Below are 5665 nucleotides of genomic sequence, written 5' to 3'. Positions count from 1 at the left end.
TATCATATACTACGCCCAAGGATTTCTCATAATATTATTGTAGGCAACCACTATGATTTTGGGGGGATATGTCGCAAGAATTTTACTGTCCCATATTGATATGGTGGCCTGGCGGCCGGCGCATGCCGCCGCCGCTCAAGCTTTATAGATAATAAAAATTATCTATAAACCTTGGCCGCCGCTGACGTGCCGCAGGTGTATACGTAGTGAACAATAATATCGCACCGTTTTCACGATGAATTGTATACGACGTAGACACTGAGTTTGGTGCAGAACAATAAGGTAAAAGTACAAGAAACAGGGTAAAGATAAAAAATATACATAATAACATAATAGGTAAAATTATGACGATCTTGTTATTATGATCATCGTGTATGCACGGCGGCGGCTGTAGATAGCGACGGGTGACGGTAGCTTTCGCCAGGCCGCGGCACAACAAACATCAGCGCCAACTGGTGACAACAGTCTGTTACAGACATGCGCGAACAAGACGAGTTTTCGTCAAGCGAGTGGGAATTCTCATTCTGAATAGAGTTTAGCCGCGTATTTGTGATACACATAATATCGTTCACTTAATTGAACTAGTTCATTGAATGATACGTCTACCACATACTGTACATATACCTGTCCTACGTATAGTTCATCGTTCGTAGTTCACTTACTTAATTGAACTAGTTCATTGAAAGAATACGTACATAACCTATACAAATAGCAATGGTGGGCAAGTTAATGAAAATAATTAACTGTTGAAAGTTAAGTTAATTCAATTAAATTGCCTTCAGTTAAGTTAAAAGTTAACAAATAAAAAATATTTATCCAGAAAAGTTTAAAGTTAAGATAGAAAATAAAATTAACTTATCTCGGTTAAAAAAAAGTTAATTTTTTTAAAGGTACAATATTTTTAAGTCATTAACCACCATAGTATTTTAGGTGAAAGGTCGTTTCGTCCCCGTCTATTATTGAGACAGGACATTTGGCCCCCCGGGAGTTATGTGATGTTATTTACCTACTCGTAGGACGTTTGGTCCCGGTATTTTAATTTTTTAATCACTACATTTAAATACCTTTTTTTAATTTAAAATTCCAATTATTTTAAAAAAAAGGTAGTTTCAATATAATTTATATTAATATGTGAGGATGGCCTAGGCCTACCAACAACTTGTAATAAAATTTCCAATTTTGATTTCTTTTCGATTCCTGCTCCAATTATATTATATTTACCACTTTGTCGTTTCGGTAAAAAAGTTTTTCTCGAATGAACGATTTCGTTCGTCGTTTTGTCGTTTTACGTCGTCATTCATTGGGTGAACGATTTTCAGTGGTGAACGATGTCGTTCACCTTTTAGCGAACTAGGTCCAATCGTTCACTTGGGCGAATAGTTCAATTGAACTAGTTCGTTCGCGAACGACCCATCTATATATTATGCAATTCCATATAATATAATATTATTATGTTTATATTATGGTCCTATTTTTTTTTTATAGTAATATCTGTGATATTAATATTTCGCATCGACCTTAGATCATATACATGATCATATATGTATCATATATATATATATGATCTAAGGCATCGACGCATCGGATTATTGGAATGATTATTTTGCTATCAATAATATGATGATTATCCTGAGGCAAGGTGGATTTATCATTTATTTACAAATCCACCTTGTCATGATGACTACTAATATGATAAATACCTATTTTAGTCACGAACTAGAGTAGAATATGACGCAATGCAGAAAAGCAAAATACGATGTGCTATGTTTGTTTTGATGTTGTCATTGTTTCTTAACTGTACTCAACTATTATGACATTAGAACAGGTAATACATACAATTAGTTTATTCTATTATTATTTTTTTTGTTGATATTCTTGTGTCGCATTATTTTGTTTAGTGTGAAATTAGCTCAAAACGTACACTATCGGATTATCTTTTTTACCACGGACTACTACTTGACTTATGGTAGTGATCCGTGCCGGGATCCGTACCACAGAAATTAATAACTTTGATGAATGTAAGTCACGACGGTTATCACTAGTCGTTGTCGTCAATAATATCACATATTCTCGTCTGTTATTGCGCTTTGTACGTCATAAATTATGATCTTCTCCCTCGACACGGTGCGCCATGAGTTAAATCACATATTATGTAACTCATGGTCGTCTAACTTTCTACAATCTCACAAGTGAGATAATATTTTTTCATACGTATCGGCAGTACTTGACGATTGCTCGTTTAATTCATTAAACAATCTGCCGATACAACCTGGCCTATGTCAATAATAGTGTTAATAATAATAATAATAATAATAATAGGATTGCGATTGATCATTGCAGGTGAAAGGTTCTGATGAACAACGTCATTTCAACCTAATCGACCAACTAGGTAGAAATATCGAAAGAAGTCGTCAAATTCTGTAAGTTATTTACATATTAGAGCCTAAACATATTATTATATCTTAGGTAACAATGCAACGTTCGAGCCAATCCAACCATTGTTTTTACTTTTTACTTTTTTATCATCAGTAATTTATGCATTCAATTTCAGTTGCTCAAGATAATTTTAACTTGTATGTATCCGATCGAGTGTTTTCTGATTTCTGAATTCAAATCTCACCATACATTAATTTTTTATTTACAAATACTTATATAAGGAATAAAGACTAATTTTAATTAACTAAAAATATGAAAGAACAAAACAAAAAGCATGTTTTGCGATTAAAATACTATTTACATGGTTTAAATTATAATACTTGTTAACATTAAATTTTTTATAATATTAATATACTTAAAACAACCATATCCGAAATAAAAAAAATAAGTTTATACAGTAACGATAAAAGTTGCTGAATAAAATTGTTTTTGTTAGGATATGGGGTATGCTTATCTCATTTATTGATTCTGTATAATTTGTTGAAAAAGAATTTAAATGGATTTTAAGGAATTTTTTAGCAATGATGATTATTAATAATAATTTATGTGGGCGTTCAAGTATAGAAACATTTTTACAATTTAACAAATGGAATATGTTATAGTCTAAACATATATAGAAAAGTGTAGACAATATACTAGATAATACTAGTAGCAATAGTTTCATGTGCAAAATACATGTTAAGATAATATTTATGTATGGAACAGTCTCTAAATTCAATCTGTTATTTGTAATAAATAATAAAATATATAAAAATGTTATGTTAGGTATAAGTATTCAGTATATATTTAAAATTGAATAAATTATAACAACAAATGTATACATAATTAAGTTCTAGTATTGTGAAATAGGAATCTATTAATTCTAATCATATAATATGCTAGGCGTAACAATTTTAATTGTATCAATTGTTCAAGGAGGCAACCAAAATGTGTTGGTTTTGTCTTAGTAAACTTTTAGTAAACATTTTTTAATTCTTTGTTTTTAAATTAATTTCAAGGTATCGATGAGTATGATGGGAGTAATATTGATTTACGGCAAACAGTTGTACAAAATAATGGTGTAACACTGAACAAAAATTCCAATACAGATACTGTGGCAACTAAAAGTGTAATATTTTCAGGTGTGCATAATTGTTTATATTATTTGTTCTAGCATAGTTTTTATTATACATACCTATAACATTTTTTATAAATTAATTTCAAGGTATCCATTAATATGATGTCGGTAATATTGATTGTAAGGAAACAACAAGTGTACTAAATGAATGTGTAATGCTGGAAAAAACCTCAACCACAGATGCCATTGAAAGTAAATCTGTTATACTGTCAGGTGTGCATAATTGTTTATATTATTAGGTCAAGCATAACCTTTAGTAAACATAACTATAACATTGTTTATAAATTAATTTTAAGGTATTGATGAGTATGACGAGAGTAATATTTATTTTGGGAAAACAGATGTACAAAATAATGGTTTAACGCTGAACGAAAATTCAAAAACCGATGCTGTGGCAACTAAAAGTGTAATATTTTCAGGTAAACATCATTTTTGATAAACTCTTAGTTAACTCTTACTTAACATATCAACAATATAACTTTGAACTCTTTAAGGCACAGATGATAAACTTTATCGTGTAAATATAATATGTGATTATGATTATCAAATAGAAATGGCAAATGAAAATATGTCCAAGATTCTTACTGGTAATAATAAGTCTAAAAAAAGATTTTGTTTAAATTCATATTTAACTTTTTAGGAAGTTAGTTAATTTAGTTTATATTTTTTTAACAAATAATATTTCTTAAAAATAAAAACTTGATAAAACTCTTTTTACTTTGTTTATTAAATACAATTTTGATATAGAATTAGAAGTACATTTTTTCTTGATTATTTTTTCTAAATCTAATTTATTCCGACAATCTGACTTATGTTGAAATCTGTATTATGATGAACATGTTATCTTGAATAGAAATATTAAATAAATTAGTAATGACTAATTACATAAACTAAGGACTGAAATTAATATTGTTATTTTAGGTATAAGTGCATTTTTAAACTATACAATTAAAATACATACACATTATTTCTGCCCAAAAATTAAAATCTAGTAATACTTCTCTGAAGGTTTAAATTATATACAATAAAATCAATATTTATTGCTAATAAATTAGTCTTAACATAATTTCTAGATATTTTCATAGAATATGTTACATACTAGCTTTTTAAATGAAACTTCAAACAATTTACCCAAACTACCATTTGAATTATAAAAATATTTTTAATTATATCTATCACTGCGTTTTAGATTCTGAGCAGAGTGAGGGATCTAGTGGTTTTACAATGGTATTTACTTATTTATTTATTTATTTTATCCTGTATACAAAATTTCTATCAGAAGGAGTGCTTAGATTTCAACATATAGTATCTTATCTTTTATTTTATTTTTATTTATTAATTCAAATCTTCAAAAAAATAATTTACAGTTGAATAAATCATTTTGAGTAGTTTGAACCCCGATAAGCATTGTTTGTGGGGGAGGGGAAAATTAATTACAATAGAAATATAGAAATTAAAACCAAAATGTAAATATAAACAAAAACAAAATAGTAAAATCAACAACAACTCTTTTTTAGTTTATTTTAGACAAGACCGCCTCTTCTTTATATTTGTAGTTTTGAGAAAAATCAATTTTAAATTTCAAATTTAACCCATGCATGTAATTTTTATTTTATTTAAGTGATTTAAACCTTTTATTTAACATTGTTATCTGTACTTTAAACAGGTGTAGATTAGAATATTAATATCTTTTTTTATAAGTAGAATTTAGCATTATGGCGGTTTTCAATTATATTTCATCATACTTATTAATATTTGAAATAGTGCAGCATTACATTGCGTTTAAAAAACAATATCAGCCATAACACCTAATATGGTAATCTTGTTTTGGGATATTGATTGATAATTATGCCACATTTTGATTTGTGTCAGTTTTGCATGATATAAAACTGCATATAATAATGTTGATTTCAAACTTCATACACAGCAATGGTACAATACAATTTTTACTCTAATGGATAAGGTATAAATGTTAAGCACCCCATATATATGACCAAAATCCGCCTAAGTATCAGATACGCATAAAATAATAATTATAATAATATCATGAATAATTAATATTTAGGATGAACATCAGACAATTTTATACTTTTAAAACAATATATTATATTT

General features: G+C 28.2%; 1 long non-coding RNA gene across 1 annotated transcript; it reads left to right on the top strand.

The window, feature by feature from the left end:
• Positions 1-1651: 1651 nt before the first annotated feature.
• On the top strand, positions 1652-3474 carry LOC115034735. Its single transcript, XR_003840054.1, has 4 exons — positions 1652-1825; positions 1899-2018; positions 2341-2420; positions 3435-3474. It is a non-coding gene; the product is annotated as an uncharacterized LOC115034735 (long non-coding RNA).
• Positions 3475-5665: the final 2191 nt, after the last annotated feature.

Source organism: Acyrthosiphon pisum, unplaced genomic scaffold (genome assembly GCF_005508785.2).
Source record: "Acyrthosiphon pisum isolate AL4f unplaced genomic scaffold, pea_aphid_22Mar2018_4r6ur Scaffold_20931;HRSCAF=22563, whole genome shotgun sequence".
Taxonomy (NCBI): Eukaryota; Metazoa; Arthropoda; class Insecta; order Hemiptera; family Aphididae; genus Acyrthosiphon; species Acyrthosiphon pisum.
Note: the sequence above shows the minus strand (reverse complement) of the source record. Positions and strands in the feature narration are given on the sequence as shown.